Source organism: Ursus arctos, unplaced genomic scaffold (genome assembly GCF_023065955.2).
Source record: "Ursus arctos isolate Adak ecotype North America unplaced genomic scaffold, UrsArc2.0 scaffold_2, whole genome shotgun sequence".
NCBI lineage: Eukaryota > Metazoa > Chordata > Mammalia > Carnivora > Ursidae > Ursus > Ursus arctos.
This window is the reverse complement of record NW_026622874.1, coordinates 35837812-35853887: the sequence shown is the minus strand read 5'-3', so window position 1 is coordinate 35853887 and position 16076 is coordinate 35837812. Positions and strand designations below refer to the sequence as shown.

General features: G+C 36.2%; 1 long non-coding RNA gene across 2 annotated transcripts in view; it reads left to right on the top strand.

Annotated features, from left to right (window-relative positions):
- LOC113242582 (uncharacterized) overlaps positions 1–16076 on the top strand; it is a 59115-nt gene that overhangs the window by 18239 nt on the left and 24800 nt on the right. The gene's annotated exons all lie outside the window — the stretch shown is intronic.

Sequence of the window (16076 nt, the reverse complement as noted above, 5' to 3'; positions counted from 1 at the left end):
AATCATTTTGAAATATATGGCTTACACCTTTGAGCATGCAGGCTGAAAATTATAGTTTGGAGAAGGTCATCCAAGAGTATACACATTCTGCAGGCAGGCCAGTTCTTCAAGGAGAGAAAGCGAGAGAATGAACGAAAAACACACATACACACACACACAAAGAGAGATGGATGTATGCTGGCTCACATGCACAGTTTTTCCTTCCAAACTTTCCAATTAAATGCCTGTCTGGAGTAGAATGAATAAGAGTGAAGAGTATTATGCTAGTGTGCTAGTGGAGTCACGACACATGAAAAGTCAGGCAAGAGAAGGAGCTTTCCCCCATAACGATAGGCATAAAAGAAATAAAAGGCAATAGAATATACAGTAGAGCAAATAGTCAAACACAGCTTTAAAGTAAAAAAAAAATTCCATCTTTGTTTCTTTGTCTAAATTAATATTCTTAAAGACAGCTAACAAATAACCTATACGTACGTGGTAAAAGGGAGAGATCTCCACAGGGGAGAGTCCTGACCAAAGGTTGAAGTGATTGCAGAAGTTTCCGTTTAGAGCCATGGGTAAAGAGCCCCTGGAGATTTGTGCCAGAAGCAAATTCCCTTTATTCCCCCCAGGGCTGAGATACAGAGTTCCAAACTGCAAAGAGTCAAGCAAATTTTGATACTTCACCTAAGCGATCCCCCCAAAAATTGCTTCTCAACCTTCTGCCCACCCTTCAACCAACCAATCAACTCTGGTTTCACTATCAAATTAAACATGTCCTTTTAAATAAAGGATTCTATTCAGTGTTTCTAAAAAAGCTTCTTCTAAAACCACCTCACTATCCTAATACTTAAAATAACAGGGCATGGCAAATATCTAGAAAAAAATATTTTGTCATATGAAAAATTTTGTTATTTTTCATATTTGATGAACTCTTCCACAAATACTTAAAATTGTAATCACAGGAGGAAAACATCTCTAGCCAAGTCATTTCACCATGTAGTATTAATTAATTGTTGCAGATGTTGGAAACAATTTCGCCCAAAATGTTGATGGAGGTATGGGATTCTCTGCTATTTCTCCCCCATTGTCTTCTATTCTCAGCCCTTCCACTGATATCAACCCTTTGCCTCCTGGGGCAGCGAACAGCAGGATGCGGCATAGCAGAAATAACCTTCAAAGTTGCTGCTTTTCAGCACAGGCGTTCTAGAGATGTAATAGTGACTACTGGGATGGCCAGTCCTGCGTGTCGGAATAATTCGAGTACAAAGGTGAAGCCAATGCATCCAACAGATCTCTACTGACCTAGTTCTAAAATAATTCTAAGAGGGAGTCTGTGACAGGATTTGACAAGGAACTTTATGGCAAATCCTACCTGGAGAGGCTGGGTGGTATTCATACAGCCATCTGGAAGACATCCAACCTTCCTGTAGCAGTCAGTGTTCTCCATAAAAACAGAACTAATAGGGTGTGTCTGTGCACTTGCATGTGTGTGCACGAGTGTGAGTGTGTGTAGAGAGATAGGAAAAAAAGAGAGAGAAAGATTGGTTTTAAGGAATTGCTCATACAACTGAGGAGGCTGACAAGTCTGAACTCTGTAATATAGGCCAGCAGGCTGGAGACCCAGGGAAGAGTCGCAGTTTGGATCTGAAGTCAGTTGGCTATGGAATTCCCACAAACACCTTGGGTTTACAGAGGCATTTACTCAATGTACCCATTGGGAGGACTCTATTCTGTGAATCCCATTGTAGCTCATTCGTAAGCACAGAGTTCCTTCCCACAGCCATGATGGCTTGCTACCAATCAGGTAATCAAGGGTCATTTGGTCATTGGAGGATTACAAACAAAGTATGGCAGGCTCAGATTTGCATTATAGAAGGATAACTCAGGCATCAGTTCAGTTGAGGTAATGTTGTATTTGCCAAAAGTAAATAATGATCCAAGCATGAACTATAACTTGTGTTTTTCCCAGACGGTTTACTCTCTAAACAAAACACTAAAACACGCAGCCATTTATTTTCCTCTTTATTTTGTCCTCATTTACACATGGGGGGCACATGCTTAAGTCAGTGTAGGTAGTTTCAAGCTAAATATAATTTTATTCTTGAAAGTGTAAAAAGCAAATGCAGCCCCCATAAGGAGGAACTCTAGGCTGTTAATCCTCAGGGCATGTGCCTGGTCACTAAGGGGCTGATGGTGACTTGGACCTCCCAACACCCATGTAACTGCTCTGGCTTGCTCGATATCCACTTTGCACAGGAACATCGACATTTTTCATTTGAAAATGATTCTCTATAAAGTGTAAGATGCTTTCAGACGCGGAAAATGCACAATGCTGACATTCTAACTGAAAGGAATATCCCCTTCCTTTGTCCCATATTTGCTACTAATCCAATGGGCGCATGTGAGGCATGCAAGGATCATGAAAGCTACAGTGACATTATAAATTGCACATGGAAGATAAAATGTTGACTCTCACAAGAAACACAAAAATGGAAGAACAAGGTTTCTCAGCAAGTTTGCCATGTTTATATTCACTGCTTCCACAAAACATGAAAACCGTCTCAATGTGCATATGTAGGCATGCATCGTGCCACATAACCGAAGATCTCAACCCGCTACCACACTTACAATGTGACCTAATGTATATGGCATATTTACTAATTACACTGTGTATAAAGAGTGGTTTAAAAATTTATGTAATTTTTTTTCTTCAAGTGCTCAAAGCTAGATATGAGTACCTTACCTGTATGAGTATGTGATTATTACTTATGAATTTTCTAATCCATTGAGATCATCGAAAATTTCTTTTTGTTTCAAAATATAAAACTAGGGAAAGCAATGGAAATATTTAGGTTTTTTTCAATGCATATTTTCAAATGTATACTCAAGTGCATTTAAATGTAGGCCTTACTCTGTATTAGAGCTAGGATAGCCTTATACAGAGAACTTAAGTATATAAACAGTCATAGCCCAAGATTTCCCATTATTATGTGAACCTATTGTTTTGTTTTCCATATACCTCCCTAGTTCACTTATGCTATTTCCTCCTATTGAAATGATTTTTCCCTACTCCTCTCCAAATGTCCAAATGTAGTCCAACTCACCACCTTCTCCAATGCACCTCCCTATCTCTCACTGCTGGGCTTAATCTCTTCTTTAAACCCTAATAACCTTTCAACTCTATCCCTTTCAGGGCACGTAACACTTTGTTCCTTGTGTTATTGTCTTTTCATCCTTAGAAGACCAATCCTTGAAGGCAGGATCTCAATCACTCAGCAGAGTGCCCTTAATCTAGTAGGTGCAAAGTGAATATTTGTTGAAATACCGAATGGATGGGTAAGGACTTAGAAAAACCCCTGCAGAAATCCAAGAATTGGTTCTAAGAATGAAATAGCTCTAGCAATTTTAAGAGTCCTAAATTTTCTCTGTCCAAATTATAATAATCAGATGGTCCCAATTTTCTTTATATAGTTGAATACAAAAACCTTAGGAATTGAGGGAATCAGACAGGAGTTGTAGGATTTTATCATATAAATTGCATTTCCTTTAATTCCCATGACTTTTCAAATCTGTGATCAATAAGTGGCTTGCACTGAGGACAATGGTTACTTTTACAGATTTTAATGAGCCCCTAAGTATTAATCATTAAAAATACAGATAAAGAGCTCATCAAAGAATAAACTTTGAGAAATAAATGAATCACATAGAGGGATACTATTGTTAAGATTAGAAGAGGTGACTGTGGAATACAAGAAAAAGTTGGCATCTTAAGAGATTTTATGGCTTATATACCTCTAAAATTGATGGCTATCCATTCATTGTGTTATTCAACACATATTTTTGAGTCCCTGTATTTTAAGTCTGACACTCTTCTAGTTACTGAAAATACCATGGTAAACAAACACATTTTCTGCTTACAGTAAATAGATCTATAAAATCAGTAAGGCGGCAGGCAATAAGTGAGGTATGAAATTTTATATAAGGCTCTCAAAGAAGACCTCCATGATAAAGTAGCATTTGAGCTAACTGTTGAATGAAAGGGTGGTGGGAGCAATGTGAATATTCAAAGGAAGGTTTTCATGCCAAGGCACAGCAAGAGCCAATGCCCTGGGGAAGGAATGTGATTAAGGTGCTTGAGGAAGAATAAGGAGACCATTAGAGTTAAAACAGAGTGAACAGGGAACAATGGCAGGAGATACTGTGTGGGTGTGGTGTGGGGAAACCTTGTAGGGCCCTTGCAGGACGTGGTTATAATTTGGGATTTTATTCTGAGTGAAATGGGAATTTATTGGAGAGTTTGAGCAGTGGACTTAATGTGATTTGGCTGTAACCCTAAAAGGGCCACTCTGTCTTCTGTGTGAAGAGCATGTTAGGCTAGGGTGGTGGTAATGTGCAAGGATGAAGCATGGAGACCAGTTCGGACATGACGGCAATAATCCAGGCAAGAGAGGCAGATGCCTTGTATTAGGATGGTAGCAGTGGAGGTGGTGAGAAATAGCTGGATTTTGGATATATTTTAAGATAGAACCTAGATCAAATCATTCATTCAGATTTTTACTAAGTCAGGTTCTACCAGATGTCAAGTAAAGAAAAGTCTCTTTTCTGAGAGATCCCATGATATCATGTTTATGGTGGCAATTATTTTCCCCCTTACTCTTTGGGTAGCTCATCTGTTAGGCTTAATACCAGTTCTCCGAGAAGCCTGGGTGACATGCTTTGTGTCAGAGTGAAGCCAGATCCCAGAGCTCCAAAGCTACTGTTCCTTCCACTATATTTCACACTTTCCCAGTTTTCTTCTGCATACCCAAGAAGAGTTTTGATCTAAAAAACTATATGTAAAGTATTGTTAGCATTATTCTGAATATTGACTACATGGTTCGCTTCACAAAAAACCATTAGCATTTTCTTCTCAAAAGATTATTGTTGTGGATTTTTTAACAGTGCTTTGAATTTTGTAGGCACAACACAATGATAAAATAATTCATATTTGAGTGATTTTTAATAGGCATTCAGTGTGGGGGAATGCTTACGTTTGACTAGTGATATTTTCTTTGTTGCCTTATTTCTAAATATGTGTGTTTAAAATGTAAGTGCTATTGAAAGTAGACCTGAAGATACCACTTAACAAATTATTTTTAAAAGTAAAAATGTAAGTTTCTTTCTGGTCTTGACTATTGACATAGTTTTTGTGAAATGTTAGCCAAGGACCTATTTATTTTAATTCTGAGAAATTTATCAATCATCTATGCATTTACTTTAAAATATTAACTAATAGCTAAAAGGTTTTATTGTAATGAGTGTACTGTGCTAGACAATACTTTTTACTGGACCATTAGGGTTCTACCTCCTTCTTTTTTTCCTGTTCTTGACTAAGAGTTGAAGTATTCTTAGAGAGTCTGAGCTGCTATTATATTTAGACTGCTAGAACACGATGCAAATGTCCATATTTTAATCAGGAAATATGGACATTGACATTAAAAAGTCTTCCCCCTCACATTCTTGTGAGTCATTTTTCCTCCGCAAGATTCTTTTCTGCATATTTCTACTAGACCCACACCTGACTCAAATAAACTCTCAGCCTCTTGAGTCAAGCGTTCATTTCTCTCTTTTCTCCATCCTCTTCCTCTGAAAACTCAGGTAGAATTTAATGCATTGTGCATCTATTGATGGTCCCTAAAAAGCTTGATATTCAGGCCAAGAGATGGGAAGAATTAACAGAACACTGGCCATAGCCCTTGCTTTCGGAAGGCTTGACTCCTACATAATCATTTTAAATGGTCTAAGGAAAATCTTGCCATTTGCCTTCAGAGGCTAAATAATTGGTATCTGGTGACTCCCACCAGTTGCTTATTCCTAAGGGGGGGGGGAGAGCATTTTGTCCAGTGTTCAAAGAGAATTTTTAATCTTTTTCTGTTCCCTCAAAAGATAAGTTTCATCATCTCTTTTAAGATATTTTCCCTTTGGATCCCTCTTTTTATTTTATTCCTCAGTGTTTATTCCTCAATAACCCTTGATCATAGGATAATTTGCAGATGTAAGTAAGATAGCTGAAGACCATAAGAAACAGGAAACACCAAACACCTTCTACCAGGGTTACTTATTCCATGCATATGTACTGGACTGAGGATATATTAAAATACAGAAGGGAACAGTGTTTGTTTAAGCATGGATAGTCACTAAGGGCATTCAAGATGGCACTATATACTGGTAAGGGAGAGTGGGTTGGTCAGGTGGTGTCTAAGGCCCCGCCCAATGAAAATCTTTCATGTTCCCATACAGATGTGAAGGGGAACAAGTGATTTTTCCTGTCTTAGGAGATGCTATAATGGATGCATGTAGATACACTATAAGTAGGATAGAATAATTTATCCTCTCAGAGTCACTGATGCTCAACCCTATCTTTCTAAAAACTGGATTGATTGAAAGCCAGGCATGCTTAAACCCTGATTGCATATTTTAGATGTTTTCAAAAGATTATGTAAGAGTAGAAATTGGAGTGTATTATCCTCTGTGCCTTCTATTTAACGTTCTGTTCTGTTTTCAATGAGCATACTAAGTATGCTGAAAGAGTATAATGAAATAGCTATTTGGTAGTTTTGTTAGGTGCCAGGGCCCCAAATTTTCTAATCCCATTAACAAAAAAAATACATTGCCCCTCAAAGCCACAAATATCTCAAATATTTAAGTTTATGAAACTAATAATTAGCATTAGAAACATTTTCTCATAGAGACTTACAACATAACCAAATAATTTTTCTTGAAATTATACATGGAAATTTAGTAACATAATATCAAAAAATAAAGAAGTTCTCTTTTTATACTATATTGACAATAAATTTCATAATCCACAGTGTTAACTTTGTAAGAGGTAATTATAAAAAATATTGCTGCATTATATACAGTTAACATTGTGTGTTATGCTGAAAGAAAAAACATTGCTTAAGAAACATTGTTAAAGGAAGAACTTTTATTATCTGAAATTTTAATTTAAACTCATGTAGCAAGTTTGGCTTGATTGCTCTATGCTGCTGTAGAATTTATAAGAGAAAGTTCAAGACTTACCAAAAAGAAAAGAAAATCTGTGGTTTTCCTGTTCAATACATTTTTTTCCCGAGACATATAAATGGCTGTTGATTCTATTCCCACCCTGTGAAATGGGAAGTCAATGAAGAAATAGGGACTGCCAAATAAAAGGGCACATACCCTGTTTATATGAGCAATAAATACTTATTTAGGGAACGAGAAAACAACAGAAACAAGCAGAGCTGATTTGTGTCCCATTCGCTATGTACGATTTGACATGCCTGTTTATCACACTTCAATAAAAGTGAGCTGAAAACTTAAGGGATATTGTATCCTATGCAGAATGGAAATGTAGACTTGAACAACATCGGTCCCTAAAAGTTGCACACACATTGTTCTAGTTCCCTTTCATGGAGAATTTATGTACCATGTTTTTAAAGTTTCAATAAACCTTTTATCTGGAAGCAAATAAACTTTAACAAAACTCATGATGCATACTTAGGTTTTCTAAGAAATCTATAAGAAAATTCACAGGTTCTTAAAACATCAGGCATTCTTTTTAAACAATATCATTCAAATTTTTCATTTAAATTTTTAAAATGCAAATTATACTTTAAAGTTATTTTTATTCTTAAATATTCACAGATTTTGTAAAGCAGAACTAAATCAGCTTCTGAATATATTATGGATGAAATATAGTCTACCTGTTAAGCTACCAAGACAAACTTTATGCTTTTACTTGCTTTATTTTTTTACTTTTTACTTTTTTTTTTACTTTAAATTAAAATTTATAAACATTAATTTCCTATCTAGCAAAGCGAATTTGGTTTTCCTTGAAGGAGTACTATGTGTAACTGGCAGGAAAAGAAAATGAAAGAAGAATAATATGAATTAAATATGAATTAAATGGCATTCACCATTTGCACTTATCATAAGGCAAAAAATTAAAAAGGTTGATTTTATATCTTAGGCATGTTCTATTGTTTATTACGGAAGAATCAGCATTCCTGGTATTTATAGACCATGTACAGGTCCAGTCCTGACCTATATTTATACTACAAATAAAATTTTAATTGTTGCTTCAATGCAAGTGCCATTGCAACCATCATTTATTCATGCTAGGGTTTTTAAAAACAGCTCTTCAATCTTAATAGTCTCAGCTGCTAGCACATTATTAACCAAATAACATGTTTCCCATCCATAGGTTTGGCCTATATTGCAGGGTGCATGCTTAGAAAGACAGCAGTGATAGGAAATATCTTGGGGTGGGCTAACTCAAGCACACAAAAATGCAAGACAAAAAGGGCTCCAGAAACCTGGCCGAAGTTTGGAAGAATTTTCTTGTTTAAGAAGTATGGGATAGTTTCAGAGTTGTTTGATGATAACAGTGAGGCTGAACAGGGAGCCGGGAGGGAGGTGTTGAAACTGCTTAATCCTCTGTTAGAGAATTGTACCAATACCCCAACTGTTTGCTACCTCTTCAGCCAACGTTGTGAATGGAAATTGCCCAGCTCACACCCGACAGTCACAGCAGAAATTTTCTAGCTCCTATTGGAAATTTGCTAGGTATCAGGTAGACCACAGGAGCTACTAAAGATGTTAGAAGGCCAGAGTCATCAAGCAGTCAAAAAATAATTTTGCCACCTTCCATTCATATCCATGTTTTATCTCTTTGAAATACCTTTTAGAGAAAATTTACAAAGGACTACATATATAAATAAATACATACATAAGTAAAAATAAAAGAGGGAAAGACAGAAGTCAGGAGATAGATTTTCAGTGTTTCCTGAGGCAGTTTCCTAAAAAGCAAATAAAAGCTGGAAAACAGTGTGACAGAGAAGCCATCAAACATACATTTATATGATAAACAAATAGAAGAGTGAAATTCACATACCATGCACAAACCACTTGAACCAAAAGACGTTACTATTAGAAAATTTATACAAGTCTTTCTTTGCTTTACCTATTTTAGCTCTTTGATCAAAATATTGCTCCAAGCCCACTATAATACTGAGGTTCAGATCCAAAATATTTTTTTCCTTCCAAATAGCATTTTCAGGCGATGGAATTTTAGTTAGTCCTTTCCTACATAAGCAAGATGGCTTACTGACTATGGTAATTATGTGCAGAGCTCACTGTTGTTCTCTTAATAAATACACCAAATTTTCCCTGTCAGGTTCATCTAAAAACTAGTACATTGTGCTTTGATGGAGTCAAAGAAAGGGAGGGAAAGTTATTCTTGCCAGGCATTGGTAATGCTAGTCAACCTAATCTACCTGAGAAATATGTGTAACCAGATCTTAGGTGGCTCTGGGATCATTTCTTTGAACAATGTAACTCGTATTACCCATGTGATCTTTAGGAAGAACCTCTTCCAAGAACTACTTTACATATTATGACATGAATGCGTACAATAATGAATTTGCCTGTGAACATTCTTATTTCTAAGTTTATCTTCATTGTTTCCATAAAAATTTATGGTTAATAATTAAAAGTTTGTAGTTTATACTTAAAAGTCTTCCAAGAAGATCCTTACCTAAGAATTTTGGAAAAACATTTTATATTTTTCAAAGGATCAATTTGCTAATGGCATAACCTAGTACTAAACTAGCTGGGCTTTTCTTTCTCTAAGGATCTAACAAAAGAGAACTGTGATGGCATTTCTTGTAATTTAGGACTTATTAATTTATGTTTTTCTTACAGAAAATATTCCGAATGACTGACATACTCCTAATAATTAACGTATGTTGTCTGCCCTGTACTTAACAAAAATCCACATAAATATGCTTTAAATTTAATAATTTTAAATTTGTATACACTTTTCTTGCTCCTCTACAAACTTATTACATTTTACAGCTTAGAAAATATCTTACTTGCCCTTGCAATTAACAAAGCTTTGCCCTGATAATTTTTTCAATTTATTTTTTTCTTTAAATTCAAGATATTCATTTTGTGGGTTTCAAATTCCACAATGAATATAAGATTGTGGAGATAAAGTGTGGCATACTTCTTTTCCTCATCCATGTATATATAAAATATGAAAATTCATATTTATTTTTAATTAGACCCAATCAGCTCTGAGTATAACCCCTCCGCTTTAAATTTATACTTACTGCAGATTTTGCTATGAAAAGAATTAATTTGGCTTTTAGCTCCTAGTTCAGTTACATGGGCGTATATTACACATGGGCAAACACCTCTGACCCTGGTACCCAGGGCACTTTCCATTCTCATTTTTCTAGTCTTAAGCTGTCACTTACTGGGTGCTTACCAGGAAAGCACATAACTCTGGCTATGTAACACAGTTTGTGTTTCTTTTTATTACACTGGAATAGTCAAAACACATTCTTTAATTTGCAATATAGTACATCATAAAAACATTTCCTCACTTTTGCCATCATTCTTTATTTTCCGATTCATCTTGCAAAATCAGAAATAAACATTTGATAAAGCTTAATTTTGCATTTAACAGCTCTTGGATGGCTAATTACCTTTAAAATGTAATAAAACATTGTCACTTAAAGGATCGCCATTTATACCTAAAAATTAACTGCAAATTAAGTGGCTAATGCTGTTAAAAAAGAAAAAAAAAACAAATTCACATTGAGTTCAATATTTCTAAGAAGCAGGGAAACCACATATCACATCAGTTTGCTGCTTTCAAGGTCAGTACTAAGATCAGAGAGTCCCCACCGTATGATACAATTGGAAGATAAAGACACATTACTTCCCTGGGAAGCTTTGTCTGAAGCTTCAAGCACAAGTGGGTCAAGTTCCCAGTGATCCTTTGCGTCTGTCTAATTAATGATTGTTGCATTTAGTTTGCCTGGGACTTTATGATGATATCCCCCCCTCCCGCCCCAAATAAAACAACCCTACAACACAAAAATTATCCTGCTAGGTGTTCTCATTTCCAGAAGTTTGCAGTAAGAATAGCCTTTAAAAATCTCATAACAATGTTTTTTTTTAATTATCTTCCTTCACGTATATTTGATTGTCTAGAAAATCTGTATTCCAAGAAATGATTTTTCTGCCTAAATGTTAAACATACAAATAACCTGAGATCACTTCAAATACTAATGAGTGGGAGAAATTATTACACTCTACAAGCATGTGTTTAAATGGTCAGAATTCGCCTTGAAATGTAAAATTAATGATCATTTACTCTGGAGTTTTATGTGAGTATTGCATAAGTACTGGAAATGGAGCCACTCTGGTGTAACTATACAATGCTACATTGTTTCATTTCCCATGTTTCTGTGTATATGTTACCGTCTCAGTTTCATTTGTCAGCAAATGTCTGTTTATCCTGCTTCCTGTTATTAATTATGGGAAACAGGTTTTCTTGAAATATATTAGAGACTCTTTTAACTCTTGTCCAGATACTTCAAGGCAAGATATTGATGATTCCTTTAATGTCTGTACAAAGCCGGAAACTGAGTTAAAATACATTGTTGTCTCACACAGCTTACAACTTCTTATCTCTCACCAAAAAAAAGACAGAAATTAAAAAATAAAATCACAGCAGCTTCTATTCCTATTACTAGATACTGAGATAACGGAGTTGGACACTTTCTTCATCGGCCACGGCAATTAACTAACATATCACAGTGTGAATTCTGAACTCAAACATGTTTCAAAGATCAACTCAAATAGTAAAGTGCTAAAAAACAATAAGATACATTCTAATGTAAGTGTATCCACAAAGAGACGAAAATACCAACTTTATTACTGGTGTATTACAAAGCTTTTAATATAGAAACATATGGTCAGTCCATCTAGCTCTCTGTCTTTGAAATAGGAGCAAATATACTTGCATGCATTAAAAATCATAAAGGAGCCAAAACATCTGGAAGTTTTAGAAGAAAAGCAAAATAGTTATGGGAGGAAAGTCCAGATTAAAAAATGCAGATGTTTAATTGGGCTGTCAGTTATGTTACAAGGAAATAAGGGCAGAAATAACCAGAAGCCACTGGTGGAAAATTAAAATAGTTTCATGAACCATTGCCAAGCTAAAAGCAATGAAATCGGTAACATAATATGGACAGGGGCTTTCTAAACTGAGATCTGAAAATGTTACCATGTGCAATTTTATAAATTAGCCATTTCCAAAAAATCTTTTTCATTAAAGCACAATAAAAGTTTTTCAGACTCTCCTCTCTCTCTTCGGTCATTAACATCGGGCAGTTATTCGGAGTTTGGCTTTCATCAATGACAAGCTCTCCCCCCACCCTCCTCACCCGGTTTCTAAGACCCTCTAATACTGCTGAGTGGCCAGAAATTACAGATGCAAGAAAAGCTGACAAATGCCTGCCAGGCCCCTCCCCCAGTGCCTCGATAGTCAAAGCCCCTGCCAGAACATGCCAGAAAGCAGCACACCGAGAGACAAAGACACAAAGATTCCATTTTCTCAGTGAAAATAGATTTCATGTGTAAAACACTAGTGAGAAAAAAATTGAGAGCTGACACATATGTGCAATTTTAGAGAGGCAAGGCTGAATATTTCAAGAAGATTGAAATTGCATTTGATTGCATCAAAGCCTAACAAATGTTGTTTAACCTAAAAGTCTTTTCAGTCTGTAAAAAGACATTCAGTGGCAAGATATTTTATTTTTTTAAGCACATGGTTAAAAAGAAAAAAGAATCTTGAGCTCAGTGGAGAGATGTTGATTACATACTACTGTTGCATAAAGAATTAACACTGGCTCACATCACAGGGTCTACAAAATAAAGGGGGAAAGTTAAAAAAAAAAAAACCCTATTGAATCAAAGGGTTCAGAAAGATAATATTAAATCCTTATGAGTATGTTTCCTATAAAAAGAATCCCCTCCCAGCAGCCCCAGGGTATCATTACTGGAGAGGCAGTGAGTGGTTTATTAGAGATTCAAACCTTGGCATCTGAGCCTTGCCAAGCATGCAAGTTTTAGCTTGTGAGCCCAGGGCCCTTGGCTTGCACAGTCCCTTCTGGCATCTAACAGTGAGGGCCGTCTGGTTGGTCTCCACACGCCAGGCAGTGTGTGGGTGCAAAGGCTCAGACTGGGAGACAAAGGAAGATCATCATTTGCTATGGAAGGTCATGCTTCATGCTTTTCTTCCTACCTAAATTCATACATGCCAGCAGAACATTTAGGGATGAAAGGAGAAATATGGGAAAAAAGAAGAGATAACAAAATGAATCAGGGAATTAATCTGTAACATATCTTCAAGTGATATTATAAATAAATATACAGAGGGCGAGAGAGAGACAAAAGGAGAGAGAAAGAGGAAGAGAGAGAAGGGAGAGAGAAAGTTCGAAGTTTCAACTTAAAATGATCTTTTCATGCAAGGGAAGAAGCTTCTTCCCCTGCCTTCTTAAATTTTTAACTTTGGTGGGTGTTTGTATATCTTTAACTTCATATACCATGCAAAGCCAGTTCAGTTGTATATGAAAAGAAACTGTGAGGTCACTTTTTATTTATTAAAAAAATATTGAAGTATAATTGACATACAATACCCTATTAGTTTCAGGTGTATGTCATAGTGGTTTGATATTTTTATACATTATGAAATGATCCCCACAATAAGTTCAGTTACCATCTGTCACCATAGAAAATTACTACAATATTATTGACTATATTCCTTATGCTGTACATCACATCCCCATGACTTATTTATTTTGTAACTGTAAATTTGTATCTTTTAATCCCCTTTACCTATTTTGCTAACCTCCTAAACCCTCCTCACTCTGGTAACCAACAGCTTATTTCCCGTATCAATGAATCTGTTTCTGTTTTGTTTTGTTTGTTTTGTTTTTTAGATGCCACATATAAGTGAAATCATACAGTATTTGTCTTTCTCAGTCTGACTTATTTCACCTAGCAAAATACCCCAAAGGTCCATCCATGTTGTTGCAAATGGCAAGATTTCGTTCTTTTTATGGCTGAGTAATATTTCATTGTAGATACATACCACATCTTCTTTATCTGTTCATCTGTGGATGGACACAGGCTGCTTCCATATCTTGGCTGTTGTAAATAATGCTGTGATGAAAAAGAGGTACATCTCTTTGAATTGGTGCTTTTATTTTCTTCAGATACTTAACCAGGAATGGAATTGCTGGATCATATGTATTTCTATTTTCAATTTTTTGAGGAATCTCCCTACTGTGGCTGCGCCAGTTGACATTCTCACCAACACTGTATGAGGATTTCCTTTTCTCCACATCCTCATCAACACTTGCTGTCTTTTGCCTTCTTCATGATAGCCATTCTGACAGGTGTGAGGGGATGTCTCATTGTGGTTTTGATTTGCATTTCCCTGATAATTAGTGATGGTGAGCATCTTTTCACGTGTCTGTTGGGCATCTGTATGTCTTCTTTGGAAAAATGTCTATTCAGGTCCTCTACCCTTTTTAAAATCAGGTTGTAGAGTTGTTGTTGTTGTTGTTTTTAATATGAAGTTTGCACATACTTTATAATTTTGGGTATTAACCTCTTATCGGATGTATGATTTCAAACATCTTCTCCCATTCAGTAGTTGCCCTTTTGTTTTGTTGATGGCTTCCTTAGCTTTGAAAAAACGTCTTAGTTTGATGTAATCCCATTTGTTTATTTTAGCTTTTGTTACCCTTACCTGAGGAGACTGCCCCCCAAATATTTCTATGACCAAAGAGCTCACTGACTATGTTTTCTTCTCTCTCAAATTGAGCCTGCTTACAGTCCCATCCCACTCCTTTCAATAGCATCCTGTTCTTAATAGATAGGTTCATTATTTGCAGAATACTTGGAATGGGCTTAATATATGTTGAAAAGTGTTAGACCATTAACAGGTTAAAAGGTAATTAATAGTAGCTGTCAGGGGTTAGAGACCAAGAAAGTGCACTGGGAATATTTTAATTTTAAAAAATTACAATAAAGTTTTTAAAAATTGAGAACACATTCTGTACTCTGCCTCTCCCTTTCAAGCTTCCACAGTTCTTAAATTCCTTTAGTCAATAGGAATATCAGAGAGAGAAAGAAAAGAAACTAACAAAGTACTTCATAATCTTATAAGAGATGACTGAGAGGAAAAATGAGAATATTAGGTAAATCCTATGACCACTAAAATGTTTTACACAAACTCTTTATTCCCACAACAATATTCTTGTCAGGAAACATTCTAGCTATCCTTTCCAATCTAATCAAAATACTATACAGCACTGTGAACAAGATATTCATAACATTAATTAATAAAACCACTATTTCAATTAGGTTATTAAAAATAGCCTAAATGTTCAAAGCATTCATCTATTTGCTATCAAAGGGAGTGTTCCACGTATTTGAGAGTTGGGAGCATAATTACTTATGCGTCTTCAGCCCCTGTAAGTTTAGTGAGTCTCTGAGCCCCATTTCCCATTGTAGAATATGAGGAATTTTGTCAATCATAGGAAATTTGGGGGGGGGGGAGTGATTAATCCACAAAGGCAGTGTTGGCTCCAAAATGCTAACATACATGTGTGCACAGTGGGAAGAGAGTGTAAAACTTTTGTTGTGTTTTAAAACTTTAAAGTTTAGTATGAAGAACACCCCCATGTCATTAATGGAGAAAGGAAGTCTCCGGTGAATTCAGTAAAATAAATCAGGCAAAAGCGATGCAATCACCACACCACGGACCGGTTAATTGATGTATTTGTACACATTTCCGGATGTTTCTATAACTTTGAATCTGATACTCTGCCATCTCAAATTTCTTAAGTATATGTAACATATTTATAGTAACTTTCTCCCCCCCCCCCACCCCGCCCCTTAGTCATGTTTCTGCTAAGCGGTTGCGCACAGAGGCTAAGTGCGCCGAAGTGAATCGGCGTCCGTCCCAAACCCCGAACAGAAAATGAGCTACCCTAGGCCCCACCCCTCACTGCCAAGCCCACTGCCTTGGCCTCGGAAGAGTTGAGAACAGCAGTGGAGAGTGTGTGAAGTTTTTCAATACGCTTCCTAGCAGTGCCCCCCAACAGGGTCACTCATGCCTCTTCCTCGGCAGCCCCTTGAGCATCACCTCAGGTACCGATGAACAAAGAAGAAAATTATGAAAAGAAAGCATATTGTCATATGGA